The 11,849-nt window shown below is 37.5% G+C and overlaps 1 long non-coding RNA gene and 1 pseudogene across 2 annotated transcripts; both read right to left on the reverse strand.

Moving 5' to 3' along the window:
* Positions 1 to 976: 976 nt before the first annotated feature.
* On the reverse strand, positions 977 to 3,782 carry LOC147509669 (tubulin beta-1 chain-like; annotated as a pseudogene). The gene is made up of 5 exons (XR_015216602.1): positions 2,651 to 3,782; positions 2,465 to 2,516; positions 2,213 to 2,307; positions 1,522 to 1,772; positions 977 to 1,431 (listed from the first exon to the last, which is right to left on the reverse strand). The product of XR_015216602.1 is annotated as a tubulin beta-1 chain-like (transcript).
* A 1,361-nt stretch (positions 3,783 to 5,143) lies between these two features.
* Positions 5,144 to 6,785, reverse strand: LOC147509670 (uncharacterized). Its single transcript, XR_015216603.1, has 3 exons — positions 6,547 to 6,785; positions 6,111 to 6,452; positions 5,144 to 5,526 (listed from the first exon to the last, which is right to left on the reverse strand). It is a non-coding gene; the product is annotated as an uncharacterized LOC147509670 (long non-coding RNA).
* Between the last annotated feature and the right edge of the window lie 5,064 nt (positions 6,786 to 11,849).

The following is an 11,849-nucleotide window of genomic DNA, read 5'->3' on the forward strand; positions in this document are numbered from 1 at the left end:
GAAATAAATTTATAAGTAAATTTATGAAAGTGAATATTGATTATTTGATTAAATTTCTAATAGAATTTGATCTTTCAAAGGCTTGGACTTCTTGTGTGTGCTTGTGTTTTGCCTTATTGCTGGTGCACCTCTATTGGTTTTAAGAGGCTAGCTACAGTACATGTTGATTATTTTCTAATTGTTATTTACTAATTGATTTTTATATCCTGGGAGATACGAAAGACAAAGAATTATACAAACTCATTAACTACTAGAGATGTATTTTTTAAGTAACGTTAATGGGTATGCAACGGGCGCATTATCTGTTTGATAAAATGTCAGACAAAACTTTTGTTGTTTTGGTATTAAATAACATCTCACTTAAGAAAGCAGGAAACTATTGAATGTTATTCCTAAGGGAAATTTTATGTAATGGGCAATCATGATTGATAGCATGGTCTGAACCCGTGAAACCAGAATGTGATGTAATTGGTTTATGCTAAATGGCACACCATGATAGTGTACATCCTGATTGAATACACAAGTTTCCATGAATTTTTTGCCATTAATTGAGAATTGCCTTGCCCTCATCTGCACTCACTACAAGAAAGTAGACTTTTAGCCACGGCCCAAATCCGTGGGCAAAAGAGCTTTAGCCAAGGCTAATAACTGACGCAAGTCCGTGGTGGTTTTGACTTGTCGGTAAAAGTTTAGCTATAGCCCAAGACCGTGGGTAGATGCGACGGTCCATGCGACAGCTCAAGCCGTAGCAACTTCCCACTGAGAATGACCGTGGGGAAAGCCGTAGCAATTGCCATAGCTTGTGACCGTGGCATAAGCCGTAGCAAGTTCCACTGAGGATGGTCGTTGGATAAGCTGTAGCATTCAGATTTTGTGAGGGAGGAAAGTCGTGGCATAGGCCGTGGCAAAAGTAAATTTGCTACGCACAATTTTGTACTTTAGCTACAGATAGTGGCCGTGGCTAAAATGTTTCAAATTTAAAAAAAAAAAAAGAAAAATATATATAATTATTGTTTTATCCTTAACATTCAAACAGTAGACTTCACATTATTCGGAATCCACTCCACAAAGTAAAACAAGTTCTTGTTCTGCACATTAATCATTTGCTCATCGACTTTACTTCCTTAGTACTCATTTTCCCACGGAACATCGCAGATATAGTCAAGTACCTCCCATATCGTGGATTAGCAGTGCACATCATGTTCTTTGCATCCCACATTTGTTGAGTAAGATCCGGCACAGTCAAAGCCATATATTGTTGAGAACCAAGTGAAGTAAGTGGAACAAAACCCACCATAAAAAAGTGAAGACGCAAAAACGGGATCAGATTAACAACAATCTTCCTTAAATCAGAGTTCAACTGTCCCAGGAACCTCAAACAACACGTCACACTAGACATAGTAGCAGATATCAAATGATTCAAATCTCCAACTGTAAATAAGCAAATCGAACCAAGAATAAATTTCTAACCTTTAAAACTACTAAATAAACAAAACACAACAGGTTTAAAAAAATGCTTACAGCTAGGAGTAGTGAGTTAAAGAGCCTCATTATCAAGAACCACACACTCATCAACATTCTCAACCAACTGATGAACAGACAACATCGCAATATAAGGTTCAGCAACAGTATCAGACACTTTCAGAAAAGGAAATACTGAAAAAGTAAGCATCATTCTATCAGGATACTCTTCTCTAATTTTCGATATCAATAATGTCCCCATCCTAGATCCAATCCCTCCTCCCAATGAGATAGTATAGAACCCCATGCACCTAAAAATGCGAAGTGAAATGGTAAAGATCAGATACCATCACGCTACAATTGTAGTAAATATAATCCCCACCATCTAGACATAGTGTGGGACTCGGGAGAAAGTATGGTGGAACATACTAGAATAAAATTTTATGGATTGGAGAAATGTTATACATATTACCGTAAAAAAAACCTTTTAAAAACAGCTTCAAATAGAGCTTAAATTCTCCCGTGTGTTCTTTCCTAGATAAAGGAGATCAGTGGTGCCGTTTGGGCCGAGATGTTAAGGAGGTTCTACAACGTACCATGATGTTAACCGAATAAAAATAAATAAGTGTAGAGCTACCATAATTTTTTCTATTTTCTTATTAGTAGATCCACAATACTACCAGATAAGGAAATTGAAATACAGGTGAAAAAGAAAGTGAGAATGAATTAATAGAGCAGGAATTGGACATACCAATCGATCACGGGCATCATGCAAAGTCTTAGTCTTGGTTGCAACAACCTGATGCGAAGCTGCAGTTGATTGAAGAAATGAAGGGTTTCATCCACCTGCATAAAAAAAAATAATAGGGCCAGTGAGCATATAGATAAACATAAATGTTTGGATATATTAATTACCTGATGAAGTTGACGCAAATTTGCCCGACCTGCTAAAAGCAGTAACAAAATCAGTGTAAATATATTTAAACTTTACAGATAAACTAACGTGTACTGCACATGACATCACGATCACCTCCAAACCCATCTGTTTACTCAATCTGCAAACAAGAATCCCTAAATCAATCATTAAGCATAATCTACAACCTACAACCCATACGTAAACGCTGATTTCAGATCAAGAAAGAGGCATTGTAATTGCATGGAAATAAGAAGAAAGGTATAGGTATCTGACCAAAAGTAAGGTGTGGGATTTCAGGAGCGAAATGCAGCTAATGCTAATACAAATGGGCTTGCTTTCTTTCAAAAAAAAAAATACATATGTCAATATTAATCAACTTAGAGATCAATTGCCTGCAGGATATAACAAAAGCTCGGTAAATTACTCAGGTCAAAGAAGACAAACAAGTAGCACATAAACATCACTGAAACTACACTTATAACAATTCCTAATACTTGAGCAACTCTATAACCAAAAAGCATTAAAATTCTGCAACAACTCTATGACCTACAAACGTAACTGCTGAAACAAACATAATTAAGTTCATGAATTTTTATTTTGGTTTTTAATTAAGACATACTCAACAAATTAAAATATAACCATGTTGGCTTTCTTTCAAACAAGCACATAGCTTTCTTTCAATCAACTCATGTGCCTCTTCCAAAATCAGTCCACTTAAATAGTTAGAATAGATTCCTAAAATTAGTTAACGTATCGAGGAAGTTAAGAACAATCAACACAAGGCATCCTTCTCTCTAACATTTTTCTTAAAATATGTACAGATGGTATTCAAGCCTAATGGTTTGCTTCTATGTCCCTGAACCATATAGAGCAGCATTCAAACACTTGCTTCTAGTATTAAACTATTGGTACTTCATTCTCATCTATCTTGACCAACTTCAAATATCCACTCAACAAATATTTCACCCTTCTCACAATATTTTCTGACAATAAATTAACTTTTCCTTGACTTAATATAAGCAACCCAACCAACTAAAAACTTCACCTTTTACTGATCTCAAGCTTTAATCAAGTCCTTAAGATCAACCCTGCTACCATGTGTGCACAACATCAATTAATACCCATCAACTCATCAATGAAACCTCCCTTCAAAGTCTCCTTTTCAATTGTTATTTTAAGGCTTTAATTTAATGGGGAGCAAGACAAGGAAATTTAATGGGAAGCAACTTAAAGAATTTCAAACAATATGCTAAACTTAAACAAATTGTGACCGTATAAACAATAGTTATGACCTAGCATATGAAATTCAACACATCACGCATCCATACCTCAAAATCTTTCAACTTTTTAATGGGGTAATAAGTACTGTCTTACTCAAAACCCAAAAAGCAACATATAAGACCAATGGAAAAAAAAGGTTATACTAGTACCTTAGCGACACCGATGATCTTTGGGAATGATGTTGAATGATGTAGCCCTTCCACTTTTCCCGGTCTTTGATTGATGGGCCATCAACAATCTTAGCGTGGGCTGCACAATAGAAGAAATTAATTAAAAAAATGATTTAAAGATTTTTCCCTCAATGTAAGAAAAATCAACTGAAAATGAAAAAAAAAAAACCTAACCAGTAATAGAGTGAACAGTGGTCATAAGACCCTCAACAATGCTAAACTTGTCATTGATGACCTGTTCAACATGATGAACAATGAGAAAAACAACCTCTACACAAAAGATATAAAGTAGATCAACCAATCCAATTGATGCAAAACATATCAATTTGAAAACTTTGGCAAGGGGAGCAAGACAACTGGTAGTGCAGCTAGTATTTGAGACAATGTGGATGTCAGATTTGTAATCGCTCTTATTGAGACCCATAACAAACATACGAGCATCTTTGTTTGGGGCAGAAATGATAACCTATTTTTCACCACCCAGATCACCAAGACATCCAAAACAAAGACAATATAATTTTAAAATGGGCAAATATATATATATATATACTCAACCACAAATGAAGGTATGAAAGTTATATTCTCAACTCCTTATCTTAAAATGAACCAGTAAAATGCCAATCATTTCTAACCTTCGAGTTGGCAACTGCCTTGTCCTTGTCAGTGAACACACAAGTCGACTCAACAACGAATTCTCGCCCCAAAGGATCTCCTCATGGTTTCTTTATTTAAACCTAAACAAATTTAGAAGGCAAAAAGGTAAATCAGAACGATAGTGATAATAGCAAAGTAGTAAACCTAATAAATTTTGCTGGTCAAATCAAAATGCATTTTGAAAGGTTTTGTTCTGTCTTAGAAAATGATCCCTCACAAAAACTTATAAATACATGTACTGTCAGTGCTCAGCTGACACTTCTTTAATTCTTCTATTATCTCAGCGACAGACTTATCTGGGCCAAATGATGAAACTATCTGAGGCAATAGCAACTTCAGTTGGGACTACGATTTTAGGTGATGTTGTGGTCTCAGTATTGTCTCGGCGTCATTGTCTTTGGTCATCAAAACTATTTCGACAATGGATATACAAACCAAAATCACATTCAAGAGGCTGGCAATAATTTTACTGAAGAGGAAAAGACTCCAAAATGTTTAAATTGTGAAGTAAACTTTCACATGTATCAATTGACAGAACATGTAACTAATATCAGGACCTAGAAGGCAATCCATTAACTATCCCCCAACAGGACCAAACTAATGCAACCGGAGTAAACCTCGCTTGAACATAAAACTTTTATTTAGCAAAGATTTGCATAATCCCATGGGAAGGGAGAGGACAAAAATCCGATATTTTCATGTTCAATTTCACAAACACATTAAGAATCAATCAAGCATCATGGCAGAAAATAATTGACATGCACATCAACTATACTTTGCAAAAGTCACAGATAATGAATAGTTTAGGTATACAGGGCTCATACGTAACTACGAAACTTAGTTTTTTTACCAATTAAAGTATAATTTACAAAAACAAATATCATGTCATGAACTGAAAGCTAATTCAATACATACAAGGTAAGAGATTGAAGGGTTTCCCTCAGCGAAACCAGCTTCCCAGATGGCACATGATGGTCCCAAGACCAATATAAAGGGCATCAACAGGTGAAGAAATCCTTTTCCCAGTCATTCCAAGATAGGCACCTGAAGCAAAATTAGTAATTTAAGCCAAATAATAGCATAAACAAATAAAAGCAAGAATTGATGTAGAAACAAATGCAGATTTAGTCAAAGTAAACTATACAAAAGAGTGGCACTCTTTGATGGAGCAGAATATTGAACCACAAAAAAAAAGGACATTTAGATAATATGGTAATCTTAATGTGTAGGAATCCAAGTATATCTAATCTTTCTCTTGAACCTAAGGGGATCATTCAAGTGCTAGAAGAATAATCAAGGAATGGAAACAACATGAGATGAATTCCTAGAGACAGACCGATGAAGAGAATTAGTTAACTAGCACCAAACTAAAGAATAGGCTCAATGGCAGTACTGACAATTTAAGTTTTTACTAAGATGTTTTCACTAGTCATGCTAAAGATCATAAAAGGACTATAGAAGATCCTAGTCTTTATATCATGTTCAGAAGTGCCATTCTCAGTGCCTCCATAGAGGGCATGGTTGCTCAAATTTGCAGTTATCTCTTTCAAACTAAATGCACACGACTCCCAATACTAAAGTGTCTGAAAGTAAGAGAATAGGCCAAAACCACAGTAGTCTAGACATACCTTGGAAACCATATCGGAAGGGTGTGCATACTCATCCGATCTCAGCTGATCAATCTTCTCAGAGGGTTGGAACTTTGGGTACATAGTAAGATACTTATTGAACGACTTAAGGAGGTCAGGAATGGAAGCTTCAGAATAAAAAATATAGTCTGTAGCAAGTGTGGTAGCTTGAAGAAACTCCTTTTGGGCGTGAAGTCGTGCAAGCAATCTTGACTTCTCCAAACTCCCATCCTCATTGCAAACAGATTCAAAATCAATCTCAGTGGATTTAACCAAACACCCATTTTCAGATGCTTCTTCAAGTGCCTTTCTTAGCTTGTTGACTTGCAATTTACAGAGAATCTATAACAACGAAAAAAAAACCCTTTACTCAATTTCCATCCAAAACAAAAAAAAATGAGAAACTTTTAATAAAATAAACCCTTGTAAACATTACCTTTGATGTTTGGTGAGAGAGATCGTGAGAGAAGCGGTAGTGACGAACTGTTAGAGAGGTGGTGGTGGGGAACGGACTGATAGGGAAGAAGATGAGAGAGATGGTAACAGAGGCTAGAGGTGAGATTAATTTCTAACTATTTCTGAATATTTTGAGTTTTTGTGGGTTGAAATTTTGGATCTACATTGGCGCAGTATAACCGTGGGAGAGAATAGATAGTGTCAAGATTTGATCCAACGGTCCAAACCGTGGGAACACCTATGCGTTCTGACCGTGGAGAAAGGTTGCAAAATACTGTCATGCCAAGCTACAACAACTATTACAATACCAACAGAGAGCAACTGTGGCTAATTATTCGACAGCGTTGGTCTGTGGCAAACGTTCCGGGTCATCCGTGGCAAAAGCCCCATTTTCTTGTAGTGACTGCTTTACATGAATGATTACACTATTGTTAGTAAATTCGTTTGCAGGCTTTACGGTAACTGAATCACTATATTTCTCTTTTGGGTGTCCCAGTAGGATATTTGTACCAACATTCAATAAATTGATAACTTAAATGCCAATTTGGTTATTAATTAATGGAAGAATGGCAATTTGGGTGCCTTATATTCTATTTTTATTTATATGTTCAATATTCAATTAACTACTGAAATTTCTTTGTTTCATTTTATATGTGAATCAAATATATATGTGGTTGAATATTTGGTTGGTGTTTGGGTGGGGATGAGACTGGGAGAGGATATTCACACAATTTTCTGGTCTGTTGCTTACTAGAAATTACCCTTGTGCAAAGTTATCAAATAAATGGTTGCTTAGCTCGATTAATTAAGCTTGGGAGGATGCTATAGTTGTGGATCAGAAGAATAAGTACCCTTCAATCTGTGTGAGTGGAGACAACCTCCTTGGGTCCTTTACTTTTAATATCTTGGGTCTGAATGTGTAGGTAGCCTTAAATTATCTTGTTATGTTTCTGTACATATGTAAGGCTACCCTTCTTGGTGTTTCTTCTTGTCTTTTTGTTCTTGACCTATTTGTAAACAATGTGAGTTGTGCATCCACTTGATGATTAACATATTTTCCATTATTAAGATATGACCAGAGAAATGATTGAATATCCATGCAGATTTCAGGTTGGCTTTCTAGTTTCATTGGGAAGTTCTCAAGCAACGTTCCTTTTTTTTCAGGGATAGGGAATTCATTGTGGTCGTTACGGGTGGTTAATGTGAGGTATTAAGTAGATATATTTGGTTTTCCCTTCCATTTACTAACATGTAATATTTTATTTAGATCATCAGATGACCATATGCATATGGTCAAGTTCTTGCACTGAATAATCCATATTGTCCTTTGTTATATCATGTCTTGTGTACTATTTGCTTGATATGATTAGGATTACAACTGAAGTCCGGTTTTTTCTTGTTTTATATATGACAAGTGTTGCAGTGACCTTAGGTGATGGTTTTAGAATGAATCCTTGGTAGTGATCAAAGTGGTCTTTATGTGGTTATCTTAATTAAGAGAATGCATTCCAGTTCCAGTTTTGCTTCTTGAATGCACTTAGCTTAATCCTTGCTTTATTTTTACCGACTCCTAATTTTATCTTCCAAGGTCAGGTCACTCATTGTTTCCAATAATCTCTTTCTTTGCTACTTTACTAGGTATTTGTAAGAGGTGGTCGAAGTTTTGAAGGATTTATTCGAATTGATACATGGCTTGCATTCCTGGTCTAGAACTAAGTTGCAATGAAAGTTACCTCCATTGACCATTCCGTTCTGTTGCAGTCATTTTTGGTTCTAAGACTTATTGTATTATAGTCTCTATACTTGACTTGTTGTGGCCTAATGAATAGGTACGTAGCAGGTCACAACTAATGCAACTTGTGATTAAGATTTTGTTTCTGATGCGGTAGGAATATGACTTTTATCTATTTTTATTTATATAGGAAATGAGTTGTAAATTTTGATTTTCCACATGCGCTTAAATAAATAATATTGCATTCATTTGAAAATTAGTTCCCCATTAGATATATATATTTCGGTTCTTCATCTTATGAAATTTTATCCTTTAGCGGCATGTAGCATCGATAGTTATTATCTTTTGGTTCTCCTGCAGGTTTTTGAAAATTATTCAGGGGCATTGATCAAGTTCCCAGGCATTGTATACATTGTGTGCATGCCATTGCTCGTAATTGGCATGCAAGAATGTGAAAATACTAGATGTTGGCCGAAGCTCGTGTTCTAGATGCAGTTGTTTAAATTTTTTATTTTTGGATGTGTATTCAAATGTATGAAAAGAATTTATATTTAAGATAATTGAATGTTATGTTATGATCTTGCACTGTTTTTGACAATATTTATGGAATGAATTGAAGTTACTAAATTGATGTGGTGTTATGGTTTAAGTTTCTAGTAATGACGTAAAGGTTGAATATCTAGTGCAGGTAACAGAGGAATTACGATATATATATTTTATTTTTTATTTTTTTTGAAAAATCATAAACTTGTTATGACGGTTGTTGTAAAAGTGTCAGTGAAAATGGGGACTAACCAGTTGACTGCCTAGGTGTAGTTCGGTATACCCATAGGACCTTAGGTAGTTCTTCGACCCATAAGCCTTTCACATCGTCCAATTTACTCTTCATGTTATCCAAGATGACCCTGTTAGAGGCTTCAGCCTAGCCATTGCCTTGTGGGTACCTCAGAGTTGAGAATAGATAGGTAATGTGAAACTCCTCACAGAGTTTCGCGACCAATCCTCCTGCGAACTGTAGCCCATTATCTGAGATGATAACTTTGGATATACCAAACCTGTAGACAATGTTGTTCTAAATGAACTTTCTAACGTCCTGTTCGCGAATGAAGACAAGGGGAACTGCTTCTATCCACTTGGTGATGTAATCCGTTGCAACCAACAAGAATTAGGCATTGCCAAGAGTAGGTGGTAGAGGTCTTACAATGTCAGTTCCCCATTGTGCAAATGGCCATGGGCTGGCCAACGGGTGCAGTTCTGTTGTTGGAGCATGGATTAGAGGAGCATATTGTTAACATTTTTTACATTTGTGGGCAAAAACCTATGCATCCTTTTGCATATAAGGCCAAAAGTATCCTTGCCTTAGGATCTTGAGAGCTAGTGTTTTGCCCCCAGCATGGTTGCCACAAATTACTTCATGTACTTCTCGGATAACCTGTTCAGCGAGATGTGGGGAGAGACATCTGAGATGAGGTCCCATAAAGGACTTCTTGTACAGATCGTCTCCAACGAGGGTGAATCTTTGTATCTTTGTAACAGACGCCTTGCTACATTCTTATCATCAGGGAGTGTTCCGTCTTTGAGGTAGGACTTATATGGATCCATCCAACTTGGAGTAATAGCTGGAACAACATAAATTGTCGCAACTAGGTTCTGAATGCTAGATTTTTCCTAGAAATCTATATAGGGATGGAACGTGACTCACTGTTGCCTAGCATCGAGGCAACATATGCCAAAGCACTTGCGTGTCGATTTTCGGATCGAGGCAGCTGATGGAACTGAATGTTCACAAACTTTCCTTGATGACCCCTTACCAATTCCAGGTATTTAGCCATTCGTTTATCCCTGGCCTCATACCTTCCATCAACTTGGAACACAATAGGCTGTGAGTTACTAAAAACTGTGAGGTGTGTTTGGCCCAGATCGATGGCCATTGTGAGGCCAGAAAGTGTCGCCTCATACTCTGCCTCATTGTTAGAGGCGTTCCAACCTAATCAGATAGATTTCTCCAGCCGCATGTTGTTGAGAGTAACTAACATAGCTCCAACTCCTGCTCCTCTGTCATTTGAAGATCCATCCACAAATAGCTGCCATCCGGAGCTCGACTCCCATGGGTCTGGATGAGAGTTTGGAGATTCAGCAGGATGCCATCATCAAAACTGGGGGTGGTTGAATCGTACCCCTGTGTAGGTCATTGGGAAATCTCCCAAGAATTTTGCTAGTGCCTGACCCTTCTCTGAGATTCTAGGGACGTAAATAATATCATATTCTTACAGTTGCACAGATCATTTAGATAGCCTTCCTGACCTGTTCGGTCGTTCAAGAACTGATCGTAATTGATACTCTGTGATCACTCTGATGGCGTGGGACTGGAAGTATGGTCATAATTTCTCTACTGCAAAAACAAGTGCTAAAGCGACTCTTTCAAGTTTAGGGTACCTTGTTTCAGTTGGTAGGAACGTCCGGCTCAAGAAATAGACAGGCTTTTCAACCTTCTTTTCATCCACGTGTATCAGTACAGAACTGATGTCATAGTTAGAGGAACAGAGATAAAGACCTAGGATTTCTCCCTTAATAGGTTTTGAAAGGATCGACGGTGCCCCCAGGTATGTTTTGAGTTGATTGAACGCCTTTTGGCACTCTTCTATCCATGAGAAAGAGGTGTTCTTTCACAGTAACTGAAAGAGGGGTTTGCACTTATCTGAATTCTTGGAGATGAACCTGTTTAGAGCTGCTAACCTGCCTGTAACTTTTTGAACCTCTTTCATGTTTTTAGGTGAGGGCATCTCTATGAGTGCTCTGATCTGATCTAGGTTTGCTTCTTGAATGCGTCGTAGTATAGCACATCTGCCAAGCCGCCTAGATCAACCAATATGCGATGTAAATCATAATCTCCAAAAGGAAGTGGTAGGACGAGCACATCCTCATGGGGGTTTTGGATGCTACAACAGTCAGCCTCTGTGAAGAGGATGAGTGGATCTTTGTAAGGCACCGCGTTAACCTGAGCTCCTGTAGTCAGCTCGTTGTTCATGATCCTCATCTACTTGGCGATGCGCATTTGGTATCGAGTACCCTTTTTAGTGATCTGTCCACTTCGTTTGCTTGCTTTTCCAGAAATCATACTTATTTGGAGCTGGCCATTGAGCGTTTCAGTACTTGGGGGATCCTGAACTGACATGTTGATCTCCTCAGGCTGCACTGCGTTCACCTGTTTGTGCGCAACAAACTATTTCAAATACCCCTCTTCAATCAGATCCTGTAGTTCATTTTTCAGGGTCCTGCAGGCTCTGGTGCTGTGACCCTTACTCTTATGGTACTTGCAGTATGTCCTTTGGTCTCTAGTACCCAGGGAGCTTAGTTTTAGTGGAGCTGGCCACTTGAGGTAGCTCTGATTTTTTATCAAGTCCAGAACCTCATCGGGCATTTTGTTCAGAGGGGTGAAATTTCTGTCCATTGAGGGAAGAGGTTCTTCAGTTCCTTCCACACGTGGCTTCTTTTGTGGTTTTCCATTTGCACTACTGGCTACATTATGGTATTGCCCTCTGGGCATTCAT

This window comes from Coptis chinensis, chromosome 3 (assembly GCF_015680905.1).
Source record: "Coptis chinensis isolate HL-2020 chromosome 3, ASM1568090v1, whole genome shotgun sequence".
Lineage (NCBI taxonomy): Eukaryota > Viridiplantae > Streptophyta > Magnoliopsida > Ranunculales > Ranunculaceae > Coptis > Coptis chinensis.